The sequence below is a fragment of the Sciurus carolinensis genome, chromosome Y, assembly GCF_902686445.1.
Source record: "Sciurus carolinensis chromosome Y, mSciCar1.2, whole genome shotgun sequence".
In the NCBI taxonomy this organism is placed as follows: domain Eukaryota; kingdom Metazoa; phylum Chordata; class Mammalia; order Rodentia; family Sciuridae; genus Sciurus; species Sciurus carolinensis.
In genome coordinates, this window is record NC_062233.1 from 706,622 (window position 1) to 724,836 (window position 18,215).

At 36.5% G+C, this 18,215-nt stretch overlaps 1 pseudogene; it reads right to left on the reverse strand.

Annotated features, from left to right (window-relative positions):
• Positions 1-7,595: 7,595 nt before the first annotated feature.
• LOC124973007 (uncharacterized) overlaps positions 7,596-18,215 on the reverse strand; it is a 38,381-nt pseudogene continuing 27,761 nt past the window's right edge.

The following is an 18,215-nucleotide window of genomic DNA, read 5'->3' on the forward strand; positions in this document are numbered from 1 at the left end:
ATGGGTGATTGGAAATGCCAATGCCCTTCCTCACACTCTGCTCACAGCTAGTCACATTCCATCTACTAAGGGGGTACACAAAGTCTTCTCCACCTGTAGCTTTCACCTTTTTTGTACTATGGGACGTCATGGGCATGTTTTTCCAAACTCTGACCAGTTACAGCCTAAACCATGCTGTGATTGCTGTGATGTACATGACCATAACACCAATGTTAAATCCTTTCAACTACAGTCTACTGAGAAACTGAGACAGGAAGGCTGCTCTGAAGAAACTCTTTCACAGTAGAAGATCTTCATAAGCATTGTGAGGTCATACACTGAATACCACATTCACCACTGGGAGGAACTTGGAATTCCAGCTACAATGTCCTCTCCTACAAGAAGTTGTCTCTGAGCTTTACAGTCCCAAATTTCTAGTCTCCAAAATCATATAAAAATTAATGAAACAATTTATGGAAATTATCACTTGGTCACTTTTCTTTTCCTCTTGGCAGATCAGCAGGGAAAGGTATTGGGTTCAAGTACCCCTATATGCAACTGACTAGCAGAGTAAAGTTGAAAAAATGCTTGAACCTTGGCTTCTACATCCACATATTGAAACAATAATATCTTCCTAGATGGCATCACAGAGTGTTGTCACAATAACTCATGCCTTGAAGACTAAAAGTCAGCATTTTTATTTGACTATTATGCTTAATCCTGCCTACTAGACTTTCTAACCTCTGAGGGCAGGAGCTGTGTTTTCACCTAACCATCCTCACAATCTTGGTCAAATAAAGTACATCCAGTAAACACTGGCAGAGGTGGAATGGGTGAATGACAATAATGTCTCCAATATACAATTTCATAATGATTAGAGATAACCAGAGTGGACATGATTTATCCATCCTTAAAATATTTTAAAAATCTAGAAATATATTTTTGTGCTTCCTTCATATTGATTAAAATAGACTATCTCTTATGATCTTGGATCTCCCTAAAATTTTACTAAGATGAGAGTAATGTAGGTTTTTCATGGTATTAAGTAATAGTGATTCTGATTTAATACATAAAATCAAATGTTAATAAAATGTATTATAGCATGAAATAAAGCTACAATGATCAAAATCTTAGATTCTATATAATAAATGAAGGAAAACAGCACTATCGATAATGATGTGACTGGTTTTCTCCTGAGTGTTGCAGGGAAGATAAGGCATGATTCTTGCCACTAAGTGATTATATAGGTAACATTCCCTAAACAGAGTTAACCCAGCACATCCCTAACCCACTAAGGAATCCCACAATATATGATTTTTACTTATGAGAAAAACCATTTATGGTTTTAGTCAAAATCAAAATATTGATGACTAATAAATGACTCTTCATCAATCTCATATTTCCAAACAAAATTCTGTTCTTAAAAGATGGATTGAGTATATCTTAGAATAGTACACAGGTTGTTTTATTATGCACTCATTTTAACTGCCAGGTAAACTACAAAATTATTATCTTCTATATATTATTTATATTGACAATAATTTGTCCATGAATGTTCAAAGATGATGGTATTCACATTTTAATGTCTTCAGTGACCCTAAAACACCAAGATGGAACTATCAAAATTATCTCCTTTTAAACCAAAAAGAATTTGATTACAACTTAATACAAAATTAGGTGAATAAATGATCACAGAATGCAGTAAATAAGGATATTTTATTTAGGGCATTGTCAAGGTGAAGTTATAAAAATGTCACATAAACTTATTGTCTATCTCTCCCCACCTAAATGTGGAGGTTTGGGGTCTGTCTTGTTCCCTGCTCTATTTTAGCTCTTAGAGTAGTATGACACATAGTAACTGCTTAATAAAATTGTGTTAAATTAATAAGTTAATCATTCAGTATTATGTTTAAATAATGAATATAAGGTTATTTTTTCTGCCATGGGTAAAACTCAAAAAGGTCAAATGGAATATCTCAAATATTTAACATAGAGAATTAAGTGCCCAAAGAACACTACAAAAGAAAAACTGAGAAAATGTACATACTTAGAAGTCCAAATACCTAACTGCTGAAATCAAAATCACATTATTCCTTTGTAAAGTTAGATGAGGGAACTGACCTTCACTAGTTTATTTCCTACAATAAGCCTAAGAATCTATGTGTATATTTATAACTTTCATTGCAAATAAAAACTAGTGCTTCTCTCTGTCTGGTAATCGTCTTAGTCATCTCCCTTCAGTTCTGTCAAGAATGCTTTCCTGAAGTAATATTAAAACAGTGATTTAAATTACTTCATGTAAATCCCAGAATTGACTAAGTTTGCAAAAGACTTTATAGCTGATATGTCAATGAAGTTTACTTACGGTGGTTCAGGAAAGAGAAATCACACCTGGTGTATTTAAACCAAGAGCACTGAATACAAAGAATCCAACACAAAGGTGTATTCTGAAAGAAACTAACAGAAGGGAAAAGAATGCTAAGGTCACCCAGTAATTATTGAGGGCAAATGAAGTTGCTTCCTATAGGACCAGGGGAATGAACAGAAGAAGGTGGTGGTGATCATCAGAACCTAGGGATATGGAGGAGGGATGACCACATATCTGACACTTTAATCTCTGAGAGTTACTCAGCTACCCTGCAGTCTTCACTTGGACATGTGATTTAGCTTTTTCAGGGATGTAAATCTTCAATAGTACTTTTTGGGACAAGAGCTAATATAGTTGCTACTAATGCTATTTTTTGCCATGGAAATTTTAAGAGGCATCCTACACATAGTTCCAGGTAGCCCTTGTTGTACTCCATCATATGACAGCAATGTGATGTCCTTGGTCATTGGGGTCAATCACCCTCACCAACAGAAAAATATCTTTTTTTTCTGAGTGACCAACAGAGACATAGTACAATTTTGTTGAATCTTGGAAACAAAGTATTAAATTTTAAAACTGCAAATTCTTAAGGGTTATTATTGATACCATTTTGTAAGACTTCAAGCAATGAAAACAACCAAAAATATATTTTTTTCAAGAATATACAATAAGCCATAAAAGTGCATTAAAATCAAATGATCACAGGGCACAGATGAGAGAAAGTTCCAGAGGAGATAGGGGAATGAAACTTGGGGTACCATGTGATTAGATGTAGGATATGATGACAATTCTAATTTTCAGGTTTGGTGGTGAGTTTCAGAGTGTTTATCCAATTATGATAGATAGAAAGATGACAGATAGATAAAAGCTCTACATGAAACAATGGTGCTTGTCTCACATGAAGGATTGGATGAGACAGAAAAGTAAGGGAAGAGGGAGAAGTGATAAGACAGGAGTTTAATCAGACTTCTCTAAGAGCAACCTGCAGGATTTCAAAATAATTCTTTGGCATAAATAAAATAGCCCTCCTTTACAGATAAGAGTCATATCTTTGAAATATGAAATGAATTAGTCCATGTCTTTCAATGAAAAAGATGCAGGATGTAGAATTGACCATGCCATTTGATCATACAAAGAATGACATCTTGTCATTTTCAAGAGCATGGATGGACCTAAAGGACATTTTGGAAGTGAAATAAGTCGGGCACAAAAAGACAAACACCACATGATATAACACGTATATGGAATGATGATATAAGCCAATGATCTACTTGCAGAGATAATGTGAAAATGGGAACAATTGAATGTAATAATTTTTGTGCTAGCTGCAAGTACAGATATTCAGGGTTTTGAGGTTGAGGTACTGACAGGAAAAGGATGTCTTTAATAAAAATGGTAAAGACAGAAATTTAAAACATATTAGTTCCATCTGGGGTGACTCTTGTGGAGGTGTTGCATTAAATAATAGAGAGAATGCTTGAAGATTTGGAGCAAAAAATTTAAAAAGTAGGATTCAGAGTGGGGTTGATAAGTTATGGAAATATATGTGAGATGGAGAGAGGCTGATTAATGCGGATCAAGCTGAAGTTAGATGGAGCAAGAACTTTGGGTGAGCTATTGCACGTGAGGGTGATATAGATCCCAATTATTACTTTGCATTTCAAAAAGCTAGTAGAGAGGATTTTGAACTTTTATGAAAAAGAATTGATAAATATCTACAACTTTACCAAATGTATTTATTGGTTTCAAGAATTTTTTTGTTGGAATCTTCAGGTTTTTGTACATGTAGGACTATGTCATCTGCAAACAGGGACAATTTTACTTCTTCTCCTATTTGGATGGTCTTTACTCCTTTCTCTTGCCTAATTCTGGCCAAGAATTTCAGTACTGTGTTCAATGGGAGTTGTGAAAGAGGATATCCTGGCTCTACTACAGATGTAGAAAATAGTATTTCAGCTTCTCCACATTAAGCATAATGTTCTACAAAGCCATTATTGTGATAAAGCACCTCCCTTCTACACCTAATTTCTTGAGGGTTAAAATCCTGAAAGGATGTTGAATTTTATCAAATTTATCAAGGATATTGACCTGTAGTTTTATTCTTATTACTATAATTTTAGCACATTTAATTTTATTATACATATATATAACATGCATGTAACATCCTCTGATTATATCCAGTCTCCTTCTACTTTCTTTTTTCAATTTTTTATTTGTTCTTTATATATATATATATATATATGACAGTAGGGTATACTTTGACATATTATACATACATGGAGTGTAACTTTTTCTAATTAGGATCCCATTCTTTTGGTTTTACAAGATGTGGAGTTACACTGGTCATGTATTTACATATGAACATAGGAAATTATGATCTGTTCATTCTACTGTCTTTCCTAATCCTCCTTCTCTTCCCTTCATTCCCCTTTGTTTAATCCAAGAAACTTCTCTTCCCCCCCGACACACCTTATTGTGTGTCAGAATCCACATATCAGAGAGGATATTCAGCCTTTGGGGAATTGGTTTATTTCACTTAGCATGATAGTCTCTGGTTACATCCATTTCCTGGCAAATGCCATAATTTCATTCTTCTTTATGGATATTTCCATTGTGTATATACACCAAGTTTCCTTATCCATTCATCCATTGTAAGCCCTTCTACTTTCCCATGGCTTTTTTCTCCTTCAGATTCCACATATGCCCAAAATAAGCAATATTTATCTGAGTCTAGTTTACTTTATTTAACATGATGATCTCCAGTTCCATTTGTTTCCCTGCAAATGGCATGATTTAGTTTTTCTTTATTGCTGAATAATAATCTGTTCTGTATACATGTCATATTTCCTTTATTCAAAAATCCACTGATGGACACCTGGGCAGATACTATGGCTTGGTTTGTGTGTGTAGTGCCATGATAAACATGGGTATTCAGGGATCCTACTGCTGCTGACTGACCCCTTTTTTTTGAACATTTCTGAAACCTTTATTTACAAAAGTTTTAAAAGCAAATAATACCCTCTGTTTTTCAAATAATATTTTGTTTAAAAAGGAATGCCCAATTACAGCATTGTAATATCATGAATAAATAATGAACAAGGGAAATGAACTATGTTTGTAACATTTGGAGATTTGCTAATGTTACTGATTAAAGTGTAGATGACACAGTATAACTTTAGAGTAGAGTTAATGATCACCCAAAGGTCTTCCTATGAATTCTCTGGTCTAGTTACATATTCTGCATGGCTAAATATTTCACAATCTCTTTTGTCATGATATGTAAAATAGATTGCAAAGATATATACAAAAAATAAACAAGCATTACACTCTTCAGATAATTTTATTAGCTATATATACATATGTGTGTATACATATATTTTGGATTTTGTTGTTTTGCACCAAATCTCTCCACTAGTTCTTTGTAGCAACTATGAAAGCACAAGTTTTGTCTTTTAATTTGATACAAAATATACCTAAAGACTTATCTTTGAATTTAAATGAAATTGATTTGTATAATCAGCAAATCAAGAGCATCCTTAAGTATGGCTATAAAATAAAAAGAATTAACAGTGATGAAATAAAAAGCAGAGCAAGGGAAGTGTGCTACAATAAAACAAGTGTAGCCTCAATCTCTTGAATGCCAGTTTCCTGACAGATACTAAATATCCAATCATAGTTTTTTTTTTTTTTTTCCTGAACGGTTTGATAATTTTTCAGTCACAGAGCAACATACATATGCCAATTAGAAACCAAAAGACACTAGATATGCTCAGAAGATTAAACACTACATACAAAACAGTAATTATTAAACCCCTCAGTAGTTTTTTGTTGTTAATCTTCCTGAATCAACAATTTGCACAACTGTGCAATTATATTCTGTAGATCAAAAACAAATACTCTGGAAAGTTGTCAGATGGACATTTTTCTAGTTAAGACCAAGAAAAATCACAAGTTTTGATAAAACAGGATTGCAATCACTCTCTAAAGTGCACAATTGATGGTGATGGTTCACAATCTCATATAGATAAAACTCCTGCAGAATGTAAGGGAGACACATGAAACAGGGAAATGAGTTACAGTCACTGCTAGTTAACTTAGGAAAGGAGCTGGGGGGACAAGCTCAAGCAGGTAGTTTGTCAAATTATTCAATACGATGTAGCTTTCCCCACTGTGTCACGCACATGTGCTACCAAATATTTTAAATTAAGGTCAAATGTAACCTGAATATACTTCTACTTATTGAGATCTGAGATAGGAACTATAATACAAAGTTGCTCCCCCGTTCTTTCTGTTGCATCACAACTTTCAGGAGCAATGCTATCGGTACCAACTATTGAAATATAAAACTGATTCATTAAATACAATTCAGCTAGGACTGACATTTATGAATGAACAAGGAGAACACCCTCCAGGAACTTCAACCTGGCAGTTTAATTTTAAATTTAATTTGACAGAAGAAATATATGCCCAGGAATATATAAAGCTACTAACAACATCTAGTATCCAATTGAAAAAAAGCATGAGAAGGAAGGAATTGAGACCCAGTGCTTTGCAGAACCTCTTATGACTTCAGGAATGATCTGTGAAGGGGTTAAATGGTTATCATTCCACAGGGGATATGACTTTGGCTATTTAATCAAAATCCTGACCAATTCTAATTTGTCCAAAGAAAATCTTGACTTCTTTGAGATCTTTCAGTTGTTTTTTTCTGTCACTTATGATGCTGCAGCCATTTTCTGCTACACCCATTTCCCTGTCTTCCAACTATTTGTCAGTTTGTGAACATTCTAGCTAGCAGTTGGTTCATCAGTCAGCTTGCAAGTATCCTTCTCTATTATTGGTCCCCTGTTAGCCCTGCAGAATTCAACTGCTTAAGGATAGCTTCCCTGCCATCTTTTCTCTTGCTTTCTCTCCCACGACTCACTTTCTTTCTCCTCCTCTCTTTTCCACTCTCTCTAGTGCATGCGCTTTCTCCTTTCTTTCTCTTTTCCTCTCATTTTCTCTCTTACCCTGCAGGGAGACACTCTGTTTGCTTAATAAACTCCCGTATGTGATTTCCTGTGTTCAGCATGGTTTTTGTGAGATTTTCTTACACTAATGATCATGATTAGTACTGAAAGGCAAAAAAACAAATGGGTTACAGAAGGTGGGAAAAGGTACTGTCTACTGTTCAAAGGATTCAACCAGATATAAAATTTGCACACAATTCTGTGTGTAGGTTAAATAAAATAAAAAGGAATATTTCATGTCATGATTGCTTATTTACTTCCTCTTCATATGCATTCCTGGTGCCATTCTTTACATAGAATGAACCAGAACTAAGGCCATACAAATGACCACAATATTTGGCATCATCAATATGATCTTCAAATAACATTTCTCTCATTTTGAAAAAGGTCATTTCTGTAAACAATTGATTAGATCCTGGCTGATGTTTTGGTCCTATCTATTCCAACTTTAACTATTCAGTTACTTCCTGTAATCCAACTTTAGGAAGTTTGCAGCTCTTCATGAGTGTTCTTCACATCATAAGTGACAGGAAAAAACAACTGAAAGATCTCAAAGAAGTCAAGATTTTCTTTGGACAAATTAGAATTGGTCAGGATTTTGATTAAATAGCCAAAGTCATATCCCCTGTGGAATGATAACCATTTAACCCCTTCACAGATCATTCCTGAAGTCATAAGAGGTTCTGCAAAGCACTGGGTCTCAATTCCTTCCTTCTCATGCTTTTTTTCAATTGGATACTAGATGTTGTTAGTAGCTTTATATATTCCTGGGCATATATTTCTTCTGTCAAATTAAATTTAAAATTAAACTGCCAGGTTGAAGTTCCTGGAGGGTGTTCTCCTTGTTCATTCATAAATGTCAGTCCTAGCTGAATTGTATTTAATGAATCAGTTTTATATTTCGATAGCATTGCTCCTGAATTCTCCAATGGTTCTCACAAAAACACCTGGAAATTCGGTGTCTTTAACAGCATAATTATATTTTCTGATAACTTGAATTTTCTTCATCTCTTCATCCAGGTTATAAACCCAAACTTCACAAATTCTTTGGCTCTGATCTACAGTTGCTGCTGTAGTATAGCGAGGTCACAAGTGAGTCTAGATGCCAAACATCAAAATGTTACATTGAGTTGAAGATCTGTTTCATAGGATATTTTTTCCTTTTTTTGTGTACTTGTGTCTCTGAGCTCATACTTCTCCTTTTTCTCCTCCCCTCGCCACAGAGGCAGCACTAAGGCAGCATGGCAGTAACTGGTATCCACGGTGGAACCAGGTGCCTCATAGTCACCACTCACCCAGCAACTGGAAATGGGGAGCCAGAGCTGTGCCTCACCATGCTGCACTGTATCTCCTCACACTTCCTAGCAGGGACTGCCTGAGTCCTTCTTGTATGTACTCAGGAGTGGTATAGGTGGGTCATGTGGTAGTTCTGTCTTTAACTTTTAGAATCACGTCCATACTGTTTTCCAGACTAGTCATACCCATCTACATTCCCACCACCAGTGTGTAATTGTTCTTTTTTCCCTGAACCATCACTAGCATGTCTTATTATTTATTATAAAAGTAGTCATCCTGACAGGTGGAATAGAATCTCAGTGTAGTTTTGATGTTCATTTCTCTGCTGGCTAAAGGTGTTGAGCACACTAATGATTTGTTTAATTCTTATAATCTGTCTATTGTAATGTCTTTTTAATGGGTCTATTTTCCCTCATACACTTCTTATTTTGAGAAGTGTATTTGACTCATCTGTCCATTCATTGAATGAATTACTTGTTCTTTGGTATTTCATTATATATCCTTGATATTTCTTCATATATGCTGGATATTTGTTCTCTGACAGATGCCTAGCTGGCAAAGATCTCCCATTCTGTAGACTGCCTCTTTATTCTGTTAATTGTTTCCCTGTACTGTGCAGAATTTTATCCATTTCTTCTAGGTTTTCCAATTTCTTCTCATGTAATTGTTCATCATAGTTTCTTACGATGTTTTTTATTTTTGTAGTATGAGTATGAACTATAATGTCTTCTTATTCATTTCTTATTTAATTTATATTTTCCTCTGGGTAGCCTGGCTAAAGTTTGTCAATTTCATTTAAAAAGAATCTTTCATTGATCTTTTGTATTTTTTTAATTCTCCATTTTCTCCATTTTGTTTATTTAGGTTCTTATTTTTCACTTCTTTTCTTCTCTTAATTGGGGGTTTGATTTGTTATTTATTTTCTAATTCTTAAGCAATAAATTATTTTTTACCAGTGTAGGGCAGTTATGAATGTGAACCATATTAGTGATATAAATAGTGTTAAATATTCAGGTGAGATAACAGCTAGTGATTATGCCCTTAATAAATATATAAACGTATACCTCTTTCCTTTAGAGTTTCTATTTTTTATAGATACGTACAAAAATTACCAATGAAACAATATGATATATAGAATTTGCTTCAAAGTAATCTGAAGGGATAGGGGATGAGGAAGAAATTGTAGATAAAACAAGCAAGCCTGGACATGAGACAGTGACTGTTAAAAGATTTGACTGCCATTTAAATTGACATTTTCTTGGCTCACTTATTTTTTTATTTAGTTAAAAATAATACTCATGAAATCATGGGTTTTATGTGCTAGTTTGGGGAATGTGTTTTAAATATATAAACTTCAAAATAAAATGTAATGCATACATTATAAAATATAAACTATATCAAAATATAACAGACAAACAAACAATAGCAATTGTTAAAGAATAGAGAATTATCAAATATTAAATTCATAAGAACAGATATTACACAACAAGGAAACATCACCTCATACTTTTTTGGAATAACAATTATCAAAGAAATAAAAGATAAGTGTTGGTGAAGATAACAAGGGGGTGATGTAAAGGGAGATGAAGGAACCCTTGCAGTAACAGTGATTAGACAAAAATGCATGGTAACTTCTGGAGTGCTAAAATGTGTATTTCTTCTAAGTACCCATGACTCTTTGGTTTTTAAAAATTCCTCCTTCACTTTCCAGCTTCATTTTATTACCTAAAACATAAGATTCATTATTGTTCAGTCTGTGATAATTACTGTATCTGGAATCCCTACATGCTTTCCATGTGTTGGTTCTTGCTTTTTGAAGCTTATTTCCTCGTATGTCTACTTATCCATGTTTATGTGTTGTATATTATGTTTAAAAATATTGAGAGAAGTGAATTGAGGTCTAAGGGACATTGTTTTACTCCAAACATAATTTTTTTCAGTTGTTTTTACTTAGTATTTGAAATCATCTAGACCCATGATGGGTGCCTAAGACTTTCCAGATCTCTTCTAAAGGCTCAAAGATGGTTTCACAATATTGGAGTCTTCTTTATTTTTCATTTACCCTAATTCCTAGGGCAACTTTTAGGACTGCTGCACAGTAATGATGTGTTTACTTCTTGTTAACAAGATTCATTTCCCAAGATCTTTGCCTCTAGGTATCAACATTGGAGCAATTATTCCTGTTCACCTCAAGAATTTCCCTTGGGATTGCCTCCTCAAGGTCTCTCCAAAACTGATAAATGGGCCTTGTTCAACCTGTTCTTCATGAAATTGGGTTCCAAGCATCAGTTCTTAGATACCTCAGACCAATTAGGATATAAAAAGTCTTAAATTCTGTCTTCCTTTTTATAAGGACTGAAGACCCAGGGAACAAATTCCTATTCCTCATCTAGAGCCAAAAGCCATTAAGTCATTAAGCCCAATTCAGAAAATTATGCATTAGAGTCACAGAGAATTCAGAGAACCTCACAGAGCAGTGGGTAAGATCAGAGGGTAAGGTCGCAGGCTTACATTTTCCCTCTGCCTCTCACTTCTTCTCCCTCTCCACCTCCTCTCCTCCTCTCCTTCTCTCTCTTCTCTTCTCGCTCTCCTCTTTCTCTCCCTCTCACCTGTATTTTGTCTTTCACACAGTATATAATCCAATCTCTTGGTGTTTCAAGGTAATATAACAATCCTTTAAATCTTTTAAGTGCTCTGTGGTTTTAAAATTACCACACATCCTGCTGCCTATGATTCCCATTGCCTGCAGGAATGGCTCTGCAGCTGAGATGAGGGAGTTCAGGAGGCCATGCCCTAGTAAAGATCAGACAACTAGAAAATGGAGGCGTTCCAGAGCCTGCTGTAAACTTGGAGCCCTTTTCCCCTGCAATCTCTCCCCTCACACTTAAGCCACATAATAGAGAGGTTTGTGCCTCCGAGAACCATCTGAACACACCAAATCTAGACCATATTGACTCTTATGTATTCATAGAATTGTTCCCTAAATGTGGGAATAGAACTACCAGGTGCTTGGTTAAAGGGACTTGGTTCTCAGAATAAAACTGGTACTTTAATGGAAAAGGACAGGAGATCAGCATTTTGCTTTGAAGCATCACAAAGTGACAGTAAAGTGTGGGAGACTCTGGCATCGAGCACTGGAAGGCAGAGGCATCAATTCCTCTGAAGGTCCTCTGACTTTCCCAATCTTCTCATCTTCCCACCCTCTCTCTCCTCTCAGGCAGATATCCCAGAGTATCTGAATTCCAGGACACAAGGGAGTAGTTTCTGCTTCAGTCAAAGTGGTTGGAAGACATTTATTTTCATGACAGAAACAGACATTGTGGTCAAGGTTACCCAAGACTCAGATGACGGAAGGAAGTGAAAGTTCCCCCATTCATTTGCAAATTCTTTTTGCTATTGTTATCATTTAATTTGCAGTTTTTGCTTTTTTGTGGCACTGGAGATTGAACCCAGGGCATTGCACTTGGTGAGCTATACTCCTGTCCCTTCTGTTGAAATTCTTTTGTTTTTCTTTATTTGTTTGTTTTGTCATTGTTGTTTTCAAAGTATTGGGGATTGAACTCAAGGGGCTCTCTGTCACAGAGCTACATACCCAGTCCTTTTCATTTTCCAGAGAGCACTAAGTTGCTGAAGCTGGCCTTGAATTTGTAATCCTCCTGCCCCAGAGTGGCCAGGATTGCAGCCATGCACCCTCAGACCCAGCAACTCTTTCTTCTTTCTAAGTGGCAAACAGCCTCCTTTTTTCTGGCTACAAGTTTTCAGGTTTTCTCCTTTATCCAGGTGGTGGGTTAACACAAGGCAACACACAGCATGGAACTCCTAGTCATGAAACTCATCCTGCCATCATATCACACTGTGATGTTGGGCAGATCCTCTGCTCAAAGCTGCACTTATCCACTGCAAGAAATAATGAGTTCATTCATGGTATAGAACCACTGGGGGACTATATGAGTAACAGATAAAAGAGTCAGAATACACAGTCTCTGGAAGAACATACTGTAGTTTCCACTCAAATGCCAAAGGACCACCACTTTGTTACTGAGTAATTTGATTCCTTATTGTATAATGAGAACCTACACATCACCTCCTTGCACTGAAAGCAGTAATCAGGTCTGAAACAACCTCTCAGTCCACAGGCTCTAGCTGCCTGTCTGTGTGCCCTCTCTGATGGAAAATTCACTCTTTCTCAAGTATCTTGCGCTTTCTCAGTACTCAAGTCCTCTGGGTCACAGCCTCACTCATCTTGCTGACTCTTTCACACCCTCATTCCTGACCTGGACAACCAACACCCCTGTGAACAGGAAGACTGTAATGATGAGTCCCCATGCTCTCCTCTCCTGTGTAGTTGTACTTCAGGGTCTGACACAAATGAATCACCAGCTCAACATCCTGGGCCCTTCCCTGGAGTCACAGGGTGAGGTGGGACTGTTTCTGTCTGAAAAGGGGGCAGAAGCAAGCCCAGGATGGAGAGGAGATACTGGAAAGATCTGGAAAATATCAGAAATTTGAGGAATTGGTCAAGAATAGAACTTTCTTGGTTATTCTCATGACAGCCCCTCCAGTTTACAAGTCTTTAATGTTCAAAGAGTGTTTCCACATACATCATGTCTTTGCAATCTGGCTGAGGCAAGTATTATTACTCTCACTTGACATGTGCCAGTGTAGTTAAGGTATGAAATTTGGAGGCTGAAGCAGGTGCAGTCAAATTCCAACTCTGTTAGTTACTCACTAACCTGAACTTCGGTCACTTAATCTCTCAAGTGGGATAGAGAAACAAATGTTTCTCTTGCAGACTAAATAAAACCTATGTATATTGTACTTAGCAGTATCTATAGCACTTAACCTATTATCAGGCCAAAGAAAGGGTAACAGTTTGTTCAAAAAATGCCTGTGTGTGTTCAACTGGGACTTGAACTCAAACTTCTGATGCAAATTCTTCTCCCAGTGCTGCAGCCTACAATGGATTATTTTTTTATCCTATTTGAAGTTTTTGAGTTTCCTATATGTGTGTATTAGTGTTTTTCCATAAAATTGGAGTTTTCAGCAATTCCTCCTTTGAGAATTTTTTATCCTTTCTCTCTCTCCTGTGAGTAGCCAGAGTGAGAGAGGAGTCACAGGGTCCTGAGCATTGCTGACTGGCCTGGTCACTTCCAACCCCTGAAGCTGTAGGATCTACTTGAATGCCCCCATCACTCCCCACCACAAAGCTGTGTCTATAGAGTAAGACACAAATGAAAAAGTTAGTGCTTGAGTTGGCACATTCAAGGGTCAATGTAAGGAAAGTGAAACAGGATGCATCCTGTTTCATTACTTGAAAAAATATTTCATAACCCTTTTCTTTAAGAATCAGAGAGAAATGAGAAAGAGAGTTTATCTTACCACTTTCTGTCTTCATTTTCTTCATTTCAAGGAAGTTGAGGGTGGTGAACTCCATCTCTGTCCTGGCCTTTGCCACATTACAGACTGGAGTTGCTGAACAGAAGTCACTGAGGTGCAGTTCCCTAGAATCTCTTTTCCTCTCCATTTTCTTTGCTCAAGTTTCATCTCAAATATTAGGGTCCTCACTGATCAATCCAAGAGAAGAGCCTTCCCAACACAAACCAGGAGAGACCAAGGCCCCACCTGACCACTTGACTCCAGGAACCTCTCAGCCAGTGGTAAGGTCCAGCCATCTGGCTTCCCCCAATCCTGGGCCCCAGGAAGTCCAATCACTTTTTCTCTCAGTCACACCTGGTGCAAAGGACAGAACCCTGGGCTTTGAGTTCTAGTCTCAGCTTTGCCACTAGCTGGCTGTGGGTTCACTGAGGCTAAGGATTCACATTTAGGTCAGTATGTGGTTGAATAAAAAGCTACAAAGGACAGAGGCTTTATCATCAAGATTGTGCCCAAAAACTGAACCATATATCTTTTCTAAGTAACACCATTTGATATTCATTAATATAGACAAAAACTCTGCCTAAGATCTTCTATCTCATGTTTTTCTGCAGTTGTTTTCAAGCATCAGTGGAGCTCAATGGCACCAGCAAAGTGTAGTTTCTTCTGTGATTCAAGTGGTCCCCAGAGCCAGAGATGTAACTGGGAGACTTTATGACATTTGCTAGTAAATGAATAGATCTGGAGATTATCATGCCAATCCCCAAGAATTGTAAGTCACAATTTCTCTCTGTTATGTGGATGCTAACACAATACAAGGGGAATAAGAATAGCTGTTAAGTGAGTTAGAAAAGGGGAATGAAGGGATGGGAGTTGGAATAGAAACAGGAAAGACAGTGGAATGAATTGGACAAAACTTTCCTATTTTCATATATAAATACACAACCAGTGAAGCTCCACATCATGTACAACCACAAGAGTGGGATCCTGATTAGAATAAGATATATTCCATGTATGTGTAATATGCCAAAATACACAATGATGTCATGCATATGTAAAAAGAACAAATTAAAGAACAAATAAATAAATAAAATAGCACTAAATCTTTTTTAAAAGGGATGACTGAGAGTTTTGCAGAATGATCTGGTCTTCAGATAAAGTTATGAGGTCAGGAGACTATATGAAAAAAATAGATTTGAATATCATCACTTAGAGGGGACAACTAAGAAAATGAATGAGTCAAGACCAGAAACATTTCACGTCATGGTGGTGTTAAAATTTTAGAAAAGAATTGTTTCTCCTCTTCATTTGGAAGTGTGAGAAAATGAAAGGAATTTTCTCTGACCTAGTGCAGCCTTCAAAACAGACCCAGTGGGTGGCATGGAAAATTGGTAAACTTCATAGATATTAGTCTGCAAATAAGTCATAATGTCTTCTCTACTTTCTTCTAACTGTCATGGAGGTAAAATAAAACATAGAAAGAATTTCTGCAAAGTCAAAATACCAAACAAAAGAGAGGCAACTTTAAAAATTGAAAATTTTATACTATTTTATAGAGGGTCAGAAAAATTTAGTAACAGAACAGGTAATAAAAGACAATGTAAACATGAAAATAAAAAAGGTGAGTAGGAAAGTTAGAATGGTGGAAGAATTTGTGCAGAAATATATAGGAGAAGGTAAATATTTTCTGGAAGATTGAGTTTTTGGGAAGTTTCTAAGCATCAAAGCACATAAAATGTGACTTTCACATAGACTTTTACAGCATCCAGGGATAGCACTAAATCTTTTTAAAAAGGGATGACTGAGAGTTTTGCAGAATGATCTGGTCTTCAGATAAAGTTATGAGGTCAGGAGACTATATGAAAAAAATGGATTTGAATATCATCACTTAGAGGGGACAACTAAGAAAATGAATAAGTTAAGTCCAGAAACAAAAGAGGAAGGCAAAGCCAGGAATCCAAGACCACCTTCCCCAGTTCACTACTTACCTAAAACTCCTTTCTTTTGCCTATTGAACAATTATGTAATTTGCCACTTCATCCAAAGTTTCCAAGGTGAGAGAAAATTCTGAGAAAATATTCCTATGTTAATAACAATAATATTAATGCAAAAATTATGTTAAAACTCTTTCACACATGGAAGGGAATTTACTTCTTATAAAGGGCTCTTCCTGGCGTTTCTTTCATTTCTCTGTTCCTTAGGTTGTAGATGAAAGGTTTCAGCATGAGGGTCACAACTGTGTATATCAGAGCCATGACAGTATCTTTCACAGTTAAATTATTAGCTGATGGACATAAGTAGAGATCAATGACTGTCCCATAGAACAGCAACACCAGTAAAAGGTGGGAGCCACAGGTGGAGAAGGCCTTGCAGATACTTTGAGTAGAAGGGACCTGAAGAATGGAGGACGTGTTCCTTGCATAGGATACAAGAATGAGTAGGACTGGGTTGAAAATAACTCCTATAACAAATAGCATCAACTTGTTAACATGAGTGTTGGTGCAGGCCAGCTTCAGCAGGGTGGATATTTCCCAGGAAAGGTGTGGGATCCCATTGTCTGCAGAGAAAAACAATCAGTGAATGAACAGGTTGTGCAAGAAGGAATAGAAAATGATCAGCATCAAGAACAGCACCACCAGGGAGAAACAGAACTTGGGTTCAGGAGGGTGGTGTAGGGGGAAGAGGGTGGTGCATGGCCTCATAGCAGTCATAGGCCATGGTCATGAGAAGGTAACTCACAAGGTCTCCAAAAAACAAAAAGAAGTAAATTTGTGTCACACAGTCTGCATAGGGGATGAATGGAATTTGACTCTGTATGTTCTTTAGCAATTTGGACATTGTGATAGAGGAAAAGCAGAGATAAGCTGAGAAACAAATACATGGGTGTGTGGAGATGGGAATACAGGTGAAGGAAGATGAGGAGGACTAGGTTCCCCAGGATGCTGGTAAGAGATATGGCCAGTAACAGGGCGTAGAACAGGTTCTGTTGCTCTTTCTGGATGGGAAGTTCCAGGAGGAGGAATTCGAAGATCAGTTCAGATTTTTTCCATTATTATCTTTCTCAAATACCTTTAAGGAGAAATAATAAGACACTTTAAGTGAAAATTATCCTTTTTCTCTCTTACACAGTCTTTAACTATTCTACAATAGTTGATCTCACCACCACCACAGTAAATATAACCTAACAAGTGTCTTTAATCTCTATGATCATTTATTACTTTATTACTTTTTCTCATGTTTTATAAACATGTTTCTAAGGTCCATTATTCCCTGGATACTTATCTCTTTGATTCTATCACAAAAGGAGAGTTGGATTTTCTCTTACTTGCCCAACTGGTCATCCTAAGGAACTAACTGACTTCTGCTTTTCAGTATCTTACAAAGTGATGGTTCCTCAAATATTTTTGTAAACCCTGTCCTCTTAACATTAAATCTCACCTATGCCAAATTCTTAGATAACTGTTTAAACTCAGGCAGAGATGCCTTTCTCACCCATAGAACTCTGTCTGCCATTGCTTGATGATCATCTTCCCTTGAATGTACCACAAGTTTCTTGAGTTCAACAGGTCCCTAATGAAACTCAGCATGTTGTGTTCATCCATACTATCCTCCTCCTCTTCTACTCTCTCATGTTTCAGTAAAGGAATGCAACTTATATGAATGTAAAATAAAGAAAGGAGAAGGACTGTTATTGCACCAAACCCTACCTTACAGGCCTGTTATGTCAGAACGCTATGATCTTAGAGGATTCACTGCACAATAAGTAATATTAATGAACCGTATTATTAATAAAAAGAGTTATAAGTGATGAATATTAGTCAAAATATTTCTATACTATAACAAAATCTTGGAAGGCACATAGAAGGAAAAAAGGAAACTCATTATACCTGGAAACTTTTCTGGCAAATCAAGACACTCAATTTGGAAAGATACCACATTATTTTTCACCTTGATAACTTACCCAGGGTATCTGAGGGTGACTTTGTGTCCCTGACCCAAGATCCTTCTTCCCTTTATTCATTGAAAGCATATGAAGTAATATCCTCTGTAGTCATCACATACCTATGCCATCTATTCTCATGTTTTGCCTTCTAGTCATCCATGGGCCTGAGAGGATCTGCATCCCAGGGGAGTCCAGACTCAGGTATGACTCATTAAGCACAAAGTAAATATCCAAGAACTCTGTAAGT